This window comes from Carassius auratus, chromosome 15, assembly GCF_003368295.1.
Source record: "Carassius auratus strain Wakin chromosome 15, ASM336829v1, whole genome shotgun sequence".
In the NCBI taxonomy this organism is placed as follows: Eukaryota; Metazoa; Chordata; class Actinopteri; order Cypriniformes; family Cyprinidae; genus Carassius; species Carassius auratus.
The window spans coordinates 22,275,644-22,292,359 of NC_039257.1; the positions used below are offsets into that span (position 1 = coordinate 22,275,644).

Below are 16,716 nucleotides of genomic sequence, written 5' to 3' on the forward strand. Positions count from 1 at the left end.
ACCAGTAATTGCATGAATTTACCTGATTAGTTACAGGAGAGCTTGCTGAGCTTCAATAATGGTTTTGAATCAGGTCTGATGTATGATTCAAATGCTTAGGAAGACCATCTGCCCATGATCTTAACAGCTGATGTAGAGATCCCTCATTCAGCTGCTGAAATAGCTGCCCCAATTCTGAATGAATGGCCAGTAGATAGACTGCAGCTTTGAGAACAGTGGTTAAGTGAGTTCTAAACAGCCTTGGAAAGGGGGCTCCGTTAGGAAAAACAGAGCTGGTGCGTTTTAGAAATTCTAGGTCGGATTTAAGAAATTTCACCATGCAGAGAAGGGACAGGATTATTGATTTTAGAATTGTTAAGGTGACACCAGAACCTTGCACATCGGTTTTTGAGTGCTTGAGGAGAGTGTGAAGAATTTTTGGTCCGAATCATAGATCTGAAGGAAATGCCGCGAGCAGGATCAAATTGATTGGTTTGAAGTGAATTCCCCTGGAAGCATAACCTGTAGAAGGCAGATAAACACTGCCTCCAGAAGAATATTGAGGTACTTCGAAGGAAGGCCGTAGCAGATGAAAGTAATTAATTTGCAATATGGGCAGGGTAATAGGCAGACATTTGTCTTTAATTTGTTGGAAGATTTAGCTAACCCCTCAAGTAGTAATAGAACTGAATAACCAAAAGGCTTGAAAATTAGATTATAAAATTTAGCGTGGATTAGATGCTGGCAAGGAGTCTGCGAATAGAGAAATTAAGATTGCGATTTTTTTTTTTTTTTTTTTAAGACAAGAAAGGAGCAACGGTCGAAATTAGAATAGGAACGCAAAAATTGGAAGGAAAAACATTAGAAGCGGACCATGCAAACGTGTAGGCTTGATTGTAGAGGGAGCGACGCCTTAGAAATGTGATTTCCAGCTGACGTAAGCACTTCGTTTAGTATTATGTCTGCTAACGGAGGGCAGACTGAAGAATCCGGGTTGGCTGAGGGCACAGCTGTCTGAAAGTTTAAAAGTGTAAAGTGAAAGCCGCAACAGCCGAATAAGAGTGATGAACCAACACCAGTAGATGCGCGAATATAAACAAGCCTTGATTGTAGCTTAACCCCTTAACTGTCACTCCCCTATTTTTTTTTTATTATTTTTATTTTTTATTTTTTTTAAATAATATTAAGTTGAGGTATCAGAGGTTAAGTTTAAAATACGCATAAATCGAATTGACTTAAGCTTACTAGCACACATTGCTAATCTTGATGTAAACAATTAAACATTGTTTGTCTTAGCAATCTTATCAAATTCTGAATATTTCCACCCTGTAACGAATAATTTTTCTGATGACGTCAGTTTGACAGCATGAGCAGAACCTACTTAACGCGCCCCTCCAGCCGTTAGTTAGATATGAGTGATGGGCGTTCACACTGCACTTTTCTCTCCATTGACTTCCATTCATACGCATGCAAATGCGTCGGACCGGAAACGCAAGCTTATGTATGTATTTTTTTTTCTCTCTCTCTCTCTCTTTCTTCTCCCCCTCCTCCCCTTAGGGTGTGTATATTTATAGAGAGATACAGAGTAACGTTACAATATAATAAAACGCTTTCGACGCCGTTGCAAAAGACACAGTGCTAGCAAACATAATCCATCTTGTGATAATTGAGGGGAGACTGTTTTATCTTGCTCCCGCCCATATTCGCAGTGGCGTTCGAAATAATTTAGCATGTTTAAAGTCTAGTGTGACCGCGCCTTGAGACGGAGACCAGGAGTGCAAACAAACCATGCCTGCTAATTAATATTCGGTTTAAACTGGAGATATGTCACTACTCTGAAATAAGGTCAGCAGCAACTCGTGTCACGTGGAGTTATGCCTGCTGACGGAGCATTGAGCCGAATCTTACCTACAACTCAAAAGAAGGGTCCATATACGCATCAGCTTGGTAGATCCAGTGTTCATAATTCGCTAGCCCAAGAGTAAGCCATGTAAAGATGAGGTGAGAGCAGTGGTTCCCTGCATCTGCAACCATAGAATCCCATTAGAGTATGAACTTTTCAGGAATAACGCAAATGAAAGACTGAATAAACAAATATTAAAGCATAGGATTAAAACAGCGAATCTCAAGTGTGCTAGACAGAGCTTTTTTTTTTTTGTTTGTTTTTTTGTGTTTTTTTTAAGAAATGCGAAAATCTTTATCGGTATAAAGATTGTAGCGTTTATGATGAGCCTTAAGTGCCTCATTACGAAGAAGTTATTCAGAAAATTGCATGCACTATGATCAACATCTTAATTATGCTGTGCAAGTCAATAAACAAGCACGAAAGGCCCAGTGCTTTATTTGAACGTGTAAGTATAAATCCTTGCAGAGAATAAATTAATGCCCAGGCGCCGCAAGTGCATAGAACAAAATGATACTTATAATGCTGTAGACTTGTGAAGTGATGGAGGCGAGATGCCGAAGAGACCGGCAGCCTTAATTCTGTCTGCTGGTCCGGAGAGACTTCAGTCGTGCAGGTTCACGTGAGCGTACAGATGAATATTTGTTGATTGAGACAAAAGTCTTTTCAGGTGTTGAGACCCAAGCAGCACTGACGCGACATCTCGGAAAGCACCAGCGTTGCCAAGACCGTATTTTTTTTTTTTTTTTTTTTGTGGGTTGCCTTTTCTGTCCTGGGTTTGAGGTGACCCCAATAGTGTTATATATAGCCCCTAGAATGTGAATTCTACCGATAAATCCCTTTGAACGCGATTGGGCTATTTTTTGTATTTTTTTATTTTTAATAGTAGTAACTGGCGGTTTTGAGAACCTGGCAACCCTGGCCTGGAAGCACATGGAACTCCGCCAATGTTCACATCCTCTGCCGAGAAAAGCTTGAAAATCATCCAACACAAACGACTGCAGATAATCACCGCGACACAGAGCTAAGCCAATGATCCCGTGTGCATCTTAGAGGAACGTCAAACTCTAGATAGTTTGCGGGGCACGAACTTAATTACAGCAAGTAGATGAATAAACACAACAGCTTGAGCAAGTACAATCGCGTCGGAATCTGCGGTTGTTGTCGCGTTGGCATCTGCCTGTTGTCGCGTTGGCATCTGCGAACTCAAACATGTGTAAGTACGATCTTTTATACAGGAGTATAAAGACGTGATTGGATAATGATGAAGGTAATTAGTGACGAAGTGATTGAGTCTTCCTGGCAGAACTTAGGCTAAAGCTTCCATTTCTTAAGGATAATGCAGTCCCAACGAAAAAGGGTCACGATCGTGTGTTGGAACCGCAGGCGGTGAGTAAAACTGCTTCAAATATCTCTGTATGTTAACTTAGCTATTGGCGCGTAAGCACATCAAGTAAACAACATGCGATGTTGTCATCAAACTGCACTTTCCACATGTACACCTAAAAAAAAAAAAAAAAAAAAAAAAAAAAAGACGACATAAAGTGGAACTTAGTCATTTTCCAAAACCGCTAAGCAAATATATACAGTTTCAATACATACCACATAGAGACGTCGTTGCTGCTGCTGCTCTTGTTAAATTTCAGCCCCTGGATCTGATTCTGGATCATAAATAAACGGCTGACTCTGACTGTTAGCCATGGTTTGTTTTAGATGTTTTTTTTCCTCACGGTAATGTCACAGACGCTCTCAATGCAAAAGCCTACTCGCGCTCGTGATTCTTTAGCTCCGCCCACACGTCATGCCTCCAGGCGCTCGTGTTTTTCCGGGAAAAATCTGTACAGACTGTTTCTCTTATAAATATAATAAAACTAAAGACTTTTTTGAAGTTATGAAGGATGCAGTACTACTCTATAGGTACTCAAGATTAACAGGATATTGAGTGAAAACGAGCATTTCACCCCCCCCTTTAAACTCTGCAGGACACTGTCCATCCAGGAGCAGGACTGAGAGCCCTGACATTAACTCTTTACCTTCATTGCGTGTGATTTATCAACACCTAGTACATCTCAAAATGTACAGCTCATGAAAAATAAAAGTTCCAGATGGACAAACATTAAATGCATAAACCAGTGTGAATAAACAATATCTTAATATTAATTTTTCGAGGTAGGTTGAAAAAGCCAGAATAGGAAGTTTTAAGTAGTTGTACAAATTCATGTATTTATTTGTAATTTAAAGTAATGTAAACAGAAAAAGAGTAGACTGGATTTTTTTTTAAACCTGCTGCTCCTCTAGTGGACATTAAGTGTTAAGGCCTTCATTGCTCAGATAACAAAAGTCACTAGGATTTTTTGAGAAGGAAAAAGTCTGACCAGTTACAGCAATGCGAGTCAGACGAGTCTGAAGATCTGAGCTGAATTTGGCGAAGCATTAAAGTTATAGTCAGTGTCAATTACTCTCATAATAAATAACAATAATGTTAAAATAAATGTTGGCTTTCTCAAGTCCAATTAAGAAGAGAAACATCAACCAATTTAGTATGTAATAAAACTAATAAAATTATAAGGCATGAAAAATAGGGATTTTTTTTATTTGCCCTAAACTCTGTTAATTTTTGTCAGTAAGTTGCATTCACTGATTCTACCTTCACTCTTTTCAATCTCATTCTTTTCATGTGTACGGAGTTGACTACACATGCTTACATTCATAAATGTAAATGTTATTTCTGATTTATATTATAAATGTAACTTTATTATTTTTCCCAATTATTTATTAATGCCACACCTACTTAGTGCCTTTTGACTTAAAAGACGGGAGTGGTAAATGTTACAGAAATATTATCATGGAACTGTTCAGTCTATTATTGATTTTTATTTCCACTTCAATATAATACTATAATCTAGATAATCAATATAATACTATAATCTAGAAATAATTTAAAGGGGTCACTTGCAAGTCGGAGCAGCACAAATTATGTGTCCAGCAAGATCTGATTCAGGGCCGTGCAGAGACCTTTGGAGGGGCAGGTGCTCAAAGTATAAAAGGGGCACATGGAACAAGGCTTTAAATAGCGCGGTTCAAAATATCAATACAGCAATATATTGTGAAGCATTCCTTGCCGATTTGCGTATCGATATGGATGATTATGTATTGATATGGCAGCAAATGCTGTAATGCAGTTTTTAAAAAGAAAAAGACTAGAAGAGACAATTTTAAGTTTAAAAGTAAAAAAAATAAAAAAATATTTCCACCTAATAATAGCTCTGGGATTAGAAACTGAAATGTCTTAAATTGTCCCAACCTGAAGGCTTTTTCTTCTCTGTTCTACAGAATAATTAAAAACAGCTGTTACACAGCAAAATCCCCAGTGTTAATTTAACACTCTTGAGTGTGGACTCATATAAACACTGAAGCAGTGTTAAAAGTAACACTGAAGCAGAGTTGAAGTTAATGAGGTAATTAAGAAGTTAATTGAGTTGTGATTGACCATTATAGAAGACACCTGATGTTAACAAGCAGAATCACCAACTGAGAAAAATCACAATTTGTGTGTCACCATTATAGTGGTCAATGTTTGCTTTAGTTGGGATCTTGACCCTTCAGTTATTATCTTTAGATTTTATGTGGCTGTGGTGACTGAATTATATCATACAGACAGACCACAGCAAAGGCAATCATGTGTGCCATTGATTGTGATTTGAGCTATTTGTTATAGAGTGACCTGAATGCCTGAGTTTAAGTTTCTTTACTGCATACATAAATTAAGTGAAAAAGAAAAGTAAGCAACCCAGCATTTCTGACATAGTATGACATGTTTTTAATAGTTAGTTCTACGTAAAAAAAAAAAAAAAAAGTAATCTTTTGTTTGGACACACAGACATCAGGAATCAGCGTGAGCATCACAACAACGGTGACCATCAAAAAAGCATGTTGTAGCCAATAAAAACTCATCCATGGCTCCCATCATGCATTGCGGCATGAATAAATTATGAGCTGAACAGTCTTTTTAACTTTTTTTTCTAACTATATTTTATTTTTGTTGTTTTTTTTATGTTCATTTTTTTTGTATCTAGTTTTGTGATGTTCAGAGTTGGTCTGTTTATCTGAATATGTTGTTTGTCACCATTGTTGAGATTCATACGTTGATTATTGTTATCTGTGTGTGCCTAAAATTAGAATTCTTTAATTAAAAAAAAATCTGAATCACTTCCAAGAGATACCTACAAAATGTATAGAAAATACAGATTTTTTTCATTGTGGAACCAAAGCTGTGACAATCAATAATGGAAGTTTTACTTTGAGAAAAGACTGTAAATGAGTTTAGTGATTCATGTCAAACAACGATTATATCAAAACATAATCATCAACACGCGATGATTTTTGCTCTTGGTTTGACAAACAAACTTTAAAAGTAAAAAGTTACAAGCCAAGATCCCAACTAAAGCAAACACTGACCACTATAATGGTGATACACAAATTGTAATTTTCTCAGTTGGTGATTCTGCTTGTTAACATCAGGTGTCTTCAATGATGGTCAATCATAACTCAATTAACTTCTTAATTATCTCATTAACTTCAACTCTGCTTCAGTGTTACTTTTAACACTGCTTCAGTGTTTATATGAGTCCACACTCAGAGTGTTAAATTAACACTGGGGAGTGTTAAATTAACACTGGGGATTGTGCTGTGTATAGTAAAAACTACAGAAAACAACTCTACATTTTCCTCTTTCTCACCAGCCTCTGTCTCCTGGCTTGCTTACCTGCTCTTTCTGTCACTTGTGCGTCTACATTTGCCTCTTTTTCTTCCTCTATCTCCATCTCCTCATCTGATCTATTACTTTCCACTCTCTGTCCATCTAAGAACAAGGCACAATCTATTTCATTATCAATCTATTATTTTAACCATCACTACTATTCTTGCACCTAATCAATAAGTCCACCTTAAATATTGGTACAAAACAATAAACAACTGAGTCATGCTATGAAAGCACTGTATAACTTATATAGGCTTATGTTTTATTTATTTTTCCTTTTTATTCAAAACAATTCCAAACATGCTTAATATATCAGGAAATATCTCGATTCTCAAACGTGTAAGTAAACGCGTTTTGCACCTTTATAGATTGTTATTTGATCAATAAATGGAAAGGTAGTGTAATCTAGTGCCATATCATGCCATAAAATATTTTTAATACGACTGAATTTGCATTTAATGTAAATTTTAATAACAATATTGTAAGTTACTTATTTTAACACTTTCATTTTTCAGAGAGTAAAGAACATTTACATTATCAAATAACATTTTCATTCAGTTTAGCCAGAGTTCAGGCACTCTCAAAAACTACCATTACAATCACTGAAGCACTTTACATTATCATGCACATCAGGATTTTTTTTTTTTCTCTCTCTCTCTCTCTTTCTGAAGAAAGAATTCGCTAAATAATTCAGTCAGCGAGCAAGTGAACAAAAACAGCGCGTTTCATGATGACTCTTCTGCACGTCTCCGATTGGCCATTGCATTCGCGCAACAGAACCGTTGATTGGTTATCATCATGAAGCGTTGTACGAACGTCTCTGGCTCAGCGCCAGCCAGCAAACACAGATTTGAATTTAGCAGCTGATGCTGAACGATCTAATCACAACAGTGTGATTATATTAAATATATAAAAAATATTATTCTGCTGTTTTTTTTTTTTTTGGTCGTTTGGAAGCTGCATTTAAAATCAACTTGGCTCAGAAATCTTTGAATGGGCATGACGCCTCTGCCCTCAATGCCTGTGAAACGTTTCTCCCTCAAACAGCACGCTAACGTTACTCTACACTACAGGCTAGACACCGCAATATAAACAACACATCTGCATGTTCTCACATCACGTCATTCTTGTAAAATAATAATAAGTAAATAAATATCAAAATCACTTCACTGAGAATGAAACACCACTTACCAGCTTCCGCTGTGTTGAAAATAATATCCTCTGACAATTAAAAAATGTGAGTGCAGCGTGACGAATCGTCCCGGTTGGATGAGGAGGTCGTCGTCGTCAGGTCAAAGGTCATGTTGGTCATCTTATTGACGACTAAATTATTATTCAAAATTTTACTAATATTTAGATTGGGCATGAGCAGGCATTCACAAAAGGAAACGTTATGACAAAAAAAAAATTAGAGGAAATTTTGCTTTGACAAGGGCAAAGGGGCAGGTGCTCAAGCACCCAACGCCCCCCCCTCTGCACGTGCCTGATCTGATTCAATTATTATGCTATTTAATAGTGAGCGGTTGTTTCAGAAATTACAGTGCAGCACTTGTACTGACTCTCATTCTGCCTGAAAGAATGAAAAGACTGCGCTGAAGGCGGAGCGATTCGACCAATCAGAAGAAAGGAGAGTTTCAGTGCTGCCCACAAGTGCGAATGACATATTAAAGCCATAAACCAATTTGTAAACCCCAAACGAAAAATGAGAAATCTCATTTTCCTTTTGTTAAACAAAATAGAAAAACGAATAAACAAGCCATGTTCCATTTTTTGTTGTTACATTCCAAATTGAAAATTAAATGATGAAAACATACACAGAACCTAAACATTGTGAGCTCTCATCATACAACAACAACAGCCTAAGATGGTTTTCTGGGGCCTGTACCATGATGGTACACAGCAAAAAATCCAGAGTGAAATTAACTCTGCTGGGAGTACCTGTGAGACCAGGGCCGTTTAAAGGAATTTGGGGGCCCCAAGCAAAATGGACATAGAGGCCCCCTGACCCCCGCACGCACGCACGCACGCAAAGCCTAAAGGAACCACAGCATAGCCATACAGTTTAAGTTCACCCACACTTTATATAAATAAAAAAGGTTTACAGTGCAAATACTGCTTGAAAAATAGTTTGGTGGGAATTCAATAGTGACTTGCCCTTTTTTTTTCTTTTTTTTTATAATATAACAGCACACACTTATCAGTTTAAACTTTGGGCTGTGCAGAATATCAGCTATAATTATAGAGCACTGAGAAGTGATGTATCTGTTGATGTTGTGGATGAAGTTGATGGTGTAGCTGGGAAAATAATTGAAAAAAAAAAAATCTGAATTTACCTGTGAAGTACGTTTTACCATTTCACTTTTAGCATTTTGAAAGAGGTCACTATTAACACCTAAGGGGTGTGTTTCCCAAAACCATAGTTGCTAACTAAGTTAGATGATAGACACTTTGTAATAACAATCATTAAAAGATGGTAAATTGATAGTTAATTAATCTTTAGTTAATTGTCATTTAACTGTTAGCAAACAGTATTTTTACTTATTATAAAGTTTACCGAAAAAGTAAAGATATGTTAGCATTTCCATATTTTGATATTAGAATGGAAGGGATGCAGGCAGCTGCTTTCACTACCAATGCTTAAAAACATCCCAAGCTAATCTTTGATACACGGAGTTTATTGTGTGGTTTTCATAACCCCCATTTGGTAAATAGATTATCATGGTGGAATAGTATAGCATGCTATTTGCTATGCCACTTTCATCTAGGGCTGTAGCGATCGAATATTTTAGTAATCGAGTATTCTACCAAAAATTCCATCGATTAATCGAGTAATCAGATAAAATGTGTTTTTGCTTATTAATATTAATTATGCAAGAGGAAATAAGACTCCTGGGTCTCTTAAAATGAACAACTAAGTTTCCTTTTTTAGAAAAAAAAATATATATATTTTTTAAATGCATAGAATGCAATGCATACATCAAAAATAAACATTTATTTATCCATTGTTTCTCTGTTTGTACTTGTACCGTGAACAATGAAAATAAAGTTGACAGATTAATTAAGTGCATTTAAGTGCCATTCAGTTAGGGTTTTATATAAAGCATTTTCTGAGATGCACATTAAACATAAAACATTAATTTAATTTATATTTGAATTATTGAAAATTAAGCACACTTAACTTTTTGGTAAACAAAGGGGATTTACTATTAAAAATAAAACATGGAAGAAATTGTGTGTTTAAACCTTAAAAAAAAAAACTACTACTATTACTACTTTTTTTAGTAGTAGGCTATGTACATTATGCTTAACAATAGTAATACATCTCTGGCAAATACTTGTCTAAAACAGGACTTTTATTTTGACAGGTTGACGTACCTTTACAGTTCTGTGTATGTGATGTGACCATAGACGCTAGTTTGCCCGCGCCCTCAAATCAAAACACTGCTGACTCCTTGCAGTATGCTATTTCTGTTCTGCCTTATCCCGTTATAAAACGTTACAGTAACCATATTCCTTCCGTTCGAAAAAAAAAAAGTTGCACTAACTGTTCGTTACAAGCAGCATTCGCCATCAGGCAGCTAACATAAACATATTTTTGCTAGCCTACCTGCTGCAAAATTACACCATTTGTACAAGACTGACAAGTAAAGCTATTCTTTCCAGTGTAATTTATCACTTACCATTATCTTGTTTTTTTCTTATCCTCCTCTTCCTTTCTCTTTTGGCTTCCTGAAGCATAATTCCGCTTCATGACTGCCGAGGAGGTTTTGTATTTTGCCGGTAGCAGAGATCACGTGGTTGGCTGGCTGCTGTCCACGACTACTGAGAGGGGCCCCCTTGAGGGGGATCCCGATAGCAGTGTCATTACACGTTACTGCATTGACGATCAAAGGGGTGCTCACACAGTGTCGTTGCATTTTATTCTTAACCAGTCGTTGTCTTGGGGCCCCAGGCCAGCTCGGGGCCCCAAGCAATTGCTTGGTTTGCCTGCCTTGTCGCGACTGGCCTGTGTGAGACCACACTCAAGAGTGTGTAAGTATTAAAATAGGGAGTGTTAAATTAACACTGAAGCTGAGTTAAAGTTAATTAGATAATTAAGTGAAACAGCTGGTAAAGCTGTTTGTTGAGTTTAGTAAATCTGATTATGGTGGCATTGTATGTGTGTTTTTTCTTTTTCTTTTTCTTTTCAGTTGAATTCATCCAAGGATGTGGGTAAAGCCAGGGGCCTGTACCATGAAGCTGGATTAGCTGGTTGCCAGCTATGTTTAAGCTTAGTTTCCGCCAACCCTGGGTTTTAGGTACTATGAAAGTAGCTCGGCTTTATCGGTGTTCGTTGCCATGGTATCTTACGCTGCACGGCTAACCTGCTCCGGGGCAGGTTATGTTCTGTATTCAAGATCTCAGATTGAAGGTGAACCAATCAGATGTGAGAGAAGGGACACATGTCTGACACAAAGTCACCCCAGTTTATCTTGCTCCAAATTAAAGGTCACTTATGCTTATAAAAAAAAAAAATAATAATAGAAGTCTGGCTTTAATGTTAATAAATGAGTCATTTTATGATTCATATAATTATTGTGATTCATATTATTATTTATCTCTTACACACAAACAATTTTAGTTTAACAGTTATTATAAATTATTTTAAATAAATATTAATATATACAGATCATGTAATATAAATAAGCTGTAGTATCAAAAGATTGCACTGTTTTAAAAATTACAAATCTGAACTTACATGTTCAAGTCTCTATCACTATATATTTTCAAATGTATAAACTAAGTTAACAAGTTCCACTTGTGGCTACACTGATGGAGCAAGATCATTTATTTTATTAGTCCTCCTTCATTTTTCATATGACATTTAAATTTGTCATATTCTTCAATCTCTTAACCTTTAGCAAAACCTATAACCTTTAGTTTTGAATCTCGCTGGTCTCTCGCGAGAAGTAAATTAAACTTGCTTTGTGTTGCAAGGCTCGTGATTAGCTGTTCGCCAGTGATGTCACAGATTCATGTGCACGCGCTCCACAAACTCAGGATCAAAGCCTGAGTTGACAAAGAAAGTTGATGAACAGCATCATGGTACCAACAAAGCCAGATTGGAGAGGTTTGGTTTTGTCAACTCAAAACAATAGGTTACTGTCGTAACCCCGGTTCTCTGAAACATCGAGTGGAGAGATCCACCTATGGGAAGGGCATCCGTACCTGACCTCTGCAGAAGCATCCAATTGCACCAAGTCTGGCTAGACAGACAGAAGCGCGCAGCCAATGCCAGGTAAGGGCCCGCCCCCTTACCTAGGGGTATAATAATGGCTGCAGCGCTGCTATTCCCCAGTTAAGTATATTCGCTTCTCGTTTGGCAAGCGGGGCAAAGCTGGTGGATCTCTCCACTCAATGTTTCAGAGAACCGGGGTTACGACAGTAACCTATTGTTCTCTTTCATCATCTCGTGTTCGAGATCCACCTATGGGAGAGACATGGACAGCTCCCCGATTGCCCAATACACTCACAGTGAGGTTCTGAAAGCCAGAGAAGGACGGTCACCCCAGAGAGGCGGTGCCTGACACGTCCCATACTCATGAACCTGCAATACTGATGCACAGTCGTGACTGCTGTGCATATGCAGCACATGAAAAAATGTTAGCATCACACACATGATAACCACTGTGCATATAAATACACCCAGAAAAAGGAATGTAAAAACATGCTAGTGACAGGGATGTGCATGGCCAGCCGGCCCATTCACTCCTTCTTCACCTCTTCCAGCGGGGTTGCAGGGAAGGGCTAAGAGGACCCCACCCCTAAAACCGAATGTGCTACCGAGATGCTGGTGACAACCAGCCAGTAATAACACACAAAGGTATAAGGAGAAAACCAAATAGCAGCGGAGCAGATGTCCTTTAGCGACGCTCTCTGGTGGCTGCATTCCCTTTGATTCATAAGCCAAAGCTATAGCGTTCACAAGCCAATGTGAGAGGCGTTGCTTAGAAATAGGATTCCCTCCATGAGTGGATGCCCATGAAATAAAGAGCTGGTCGCTCTTCTGGAAAGCACTAGTCCTGTTCATATATGTCCGTATAGCACGGACGGGACACAGAGCATTTAGCCTCTCATCCTCCGGGGAGGAAAAAGGTGGAGGGTCAAAAGCGGACAGCTCCAACACCTCTGAAGTGAACGCAGGGAAGCACTTCGGCATGAAGGCCGGATTAGGCTTAAGGGAAACCATATCTCCACTTAGAGAAAATTTAGTGCACGAGGGATGAACCGAAAGTGCATGTAGCTCACTGACACGTTTGGCTGATGCCAAGGCCAAGAGCAAAGCTGTCTTGAAGGACAGCAGCTTTAGGGAAATACTTCCAAGAGGTTTAAAAGGATACTGAGACAGAGCCTCCAACACCATGGAGAGGTCCCACTCAGGCACCATTCATAAATCTGCGGATTAGATGATGTTGCCCGACTGTTGAGCCCTCAAAGCCCACATGAAAGGCCGAAATCGCAGCCAAGTAGACCTTAATTGTGGAAAAAGACCTGCCTTTTTCCAAGAGGTCTTGGGGGAAACACAAAATATCAGGAACTGAGCACTGATAAGATGTGAGACCATGCCCATCAAACCACCCTTCGAACACTTGCCACTTACTGCCATACAAGAATCGCATAGAAACGGCCCTGGCATTCTATATAGTAGCAATCACACGTGGCGAAAGCCCCAGTGCGCTTAGGTTCATCCTCTCACGGGCCACGCCCAAAGAGCCACCCTGTCCGGGTGTGGGTGATAAATCTCCCCGTTCGCCTGGGACAAAAGATCCGTGCGGGGGGGGGGGGGGGCGCCACGGAGGGATTATCTCCGCCAGCCATGGTGCTTTGGGCCACCTGGGTGCTATCAGAATGAGAGACAGGCCCTGCTCTCTCACCCTGGCCAGTGTAGGAATTAACAGGCACAGGGGAAGAAAGGCATACAGCAGCACTCTGGGCCACGGGTGGGCCAGTGCATCTACCCCGAGGGGTGCATCCACGTCCTTTAGCGAGAAGAACATAGGACAATGGTAGTTTTCACGCGAGGCGAATAGATCTACGGTTGCCTGTCCAAATCTCATCCATAACATATCCACTATCTGCGGGTGAAGGTGCCAATCTCCGTAGATTGGGTTTCCCCTTGATAGAAGATCCGCGCCTCTGTTTAGAAGGCCGGGAACATGAGTCGCGCGTAATGACAGGAAAACCCGTCCGCTCCACACTAGAAGCTTGTAAGCTAGAGCGTGAAGTTTCGACGAGCGCACGCCGCCCTGACGGTTGATATAAGCCACTGTCGTGGAATTGTCGCAGCGTACGAGCACATGATGTCCCTGCAGGCGAGGCAGAAAATGATTCAGAGCTTTCCATACGACCATAAGCTCTAAATAATTTATGTGCACTGAACGTAGTCTGCTCGGCCACAGACCGTTCACCGTTCTGCCCTCCTGGGTGGCGCCCCAGCCTGTTAAGGACGCATCTGTCGTCACAACTTTCCGCATAATAACTGTCCCCAGAGGGGTTCCATGTGCGTAAAAGTCTGCGCTCTTCCAGTGGCGCAAGGCTGCTGAGCAGGCGCGCATCACTATTACAGAGCGGCAAAGATCGCGCGTCGGGCTGAAATGTAGTAACAAAACCCATTTCATGAACGCTCTCATTCTCAGGAGTCCCAGCGGTACAACCTGGATTGATGAAGCCATAAGACCCTGCAGCCTGAGGCATGTGCGATATTGTACTTTCGCCCCCTCTCTGAACTGCGACAGACAGTTCATTAGAGAGAGAACGCGCTCTTGAGAGAGACGCGCTCGCATGGAGAGTTCAACTCCAAACCCAGGAAAATGACATTCTGACTGGGTGTAAAATTGCTCTTGCTCACATTCACTCTGAACCCGAGAGATGTGATGTGCGTGAGCACACGGCAGGTGTCCTGCAACACTTTCTCTTTCGATTCGGCTATGATTAGCCAATCGTCTATGTATGTCAGAATCCTCATACCTGACATTCTCATGGGTGCTAAACCCGCCTCCGCACACAGACAGAAACACCGGGGGCTTAGACTGAGCCCAAATGGCAGAACTGTGAATTCGTAACATGTGCCTTGGTAGGTCGTTCTGTTTTATGGCACGGGCGAGCGAGCCATGAGTCAGCATTCTGAAATTGTATTTCCTCAAATGTTTGTTTAACACACAAAGGTCCAGAATAGGGCGGAGAGCGCCGTCCGTTTTGGGACCAGGAAATAACGAGAATAAAATCCCTGATTCATCAGAGTGGGGGGCACCACGTGAATCGCTCCCTTGTTTAGGAGGGAGGATATTTCCTCTTTCAGAATGTGTGAGGCGTTCTCTTCTGTGTGTGAAGAGAGAACGCCGTTGAAATGCGGGGGTTTCATTGCAAACTGCAGTCTGTATCACTGCAATATAGTACGCATCACCCACTCGGGAGCCGAAACAGTTTGCCAAGCCCATTCGTGATTCGCAAGTGTTCCCACCCGAGCTGCAGCAGGGCTGTGTAAGCCCAGCTGGTTTATTTGTGATGCAATGGCGCCATCTAGTGGACACACCAGGGGCAACATGCAGGGGTTCAGACAGATTTCCTCTCTCCGCGGGGAGATGGACTCTCTCTGCGGAGAGAGATCCTCTCTCCGTAACGAATTCATTTGATTTGTTTGTTTTAATGTGTTTTTTGTTTTTCTGCGTGTTTTGTGTTGGGGAAACACTGGGGCCGAAGCCTTTATTGGTTGGGTGAGGGGAACAGAGTGTATGCGGTGTGGTGACACTGCTTTTGCACTTTTCCTCACAACAGACCCCCTGAACGTGAGGGGGGAACACACAACGTTCATTAAACACATGGGCTGGGCAGCCTAGAACGGAGAGGAATCGATCCATCCGCGGGAGACCCTGCGTCTTTTGAATGGGGGTCCTGGGACAGGGAGAGAGTCCGAAGGGCTCGTGACCCATGAACGCGGACTCGATGCCTCCATCAATCGAACATCAGGCAGGCCGCTTACGTTTCGAGTCGATGGGGGTAGGGTTAGATGGTCCTCCAGCCACGGCCTTCTTTTTGTCGTCACACCGTTGTTGCATCAATGCGACGGCGGGGCCGAAGAAAGCCCGATCGGGCTCCATCGACGCGCCCGCGATGCGCCGCTTAAGCCAGAGCGCGCTCTCCCACCACAGAAAGCGCCATAGAGCGCCCGCAGGCTTGGACGGCCTGCCGAGCATTACGAAGGACGAGGTCGTTCACCGTGAGGATCTCCTTCCACAAGTGTAGAGAAGGAGTTCGCTTTTTTAGCTGTTGCCCTAATTCGTCCAAAATCTCCGCCTGGTAAGCGGAGAGGAGAGACGAGACGTTCAGGGCCCTGACAGCCAAGGCCGAGGACTTGTATGCGGCCTGGTGAACTGAGGCAGAAAAACGGTCCAGCTTGTTGGGCAAGACCGGCTTAGGGGGAGCGAGCAGCCCGCCCTGAGCGGGGTTAAGGTGCCTGGCGATGGAAGGCTCGATAGCGGGGGGGTCGCCCATACCATGAGCTGCCATATCCTTTACTTCAAGGCCCGAAAGGCCGTGTTTGAAGTCGAGCGGTTCGCTCCAGTTGTGCCTCATATGCTTAGCGCACGCTGGAAGGACGGGGAAGAGTTGTTTCCCCGGACCGGGAGGAGATCCCAACACTTTTCCAACACTTTTCCATCGTAAATATCCCTCTCCTGGTCGGTGGCGCTCTGTGGAGCCGGCCACTCAATGTTGAGGCGAGCGGCCGCTCGCTCACACACTTCCAGGAGGATGGACTGAGGCAGGGCTGCGTGGCCGCTAGCCTGGGGAACGCCAGAGGGCGGGATGGCATCCTCGTCCTCTGAGACCCCGAGAAGGGCCGCATCATCCTCATCGCCGGAACCGGCCGGTTCGTTGGCGAGCATGAGGTTGCCCGCGAAGATGTCCTCTTCGGGGAATGCGGGATTGGGCTGGTCAGCCCAAACAAGTGAGTAGCGCGCCGTCGTCACCGTGTCCCAGATCTGAGTCAGTAAAACCGAGCTCGGAGCACTTGGTCGCTGCAACCTTAAGACGGCGT

The 16,716-nt window shown here is 41.6% G+C and overlaps 1 protein-coding gene across 1 annotated transcript in view; it reads left to right on the top strand.

Annotated features, from left to right (window-relative positions):
* Positions 1-16,716, top strand: part of LOC113115484 (low affinity immunoglobulin gamma Fc region receptor II-c-like) — a 65,816-nt gene that overhangs the window by 14,070 nt on the left and 35,030 nt on the right. The window lies entirely within an intron of this gene.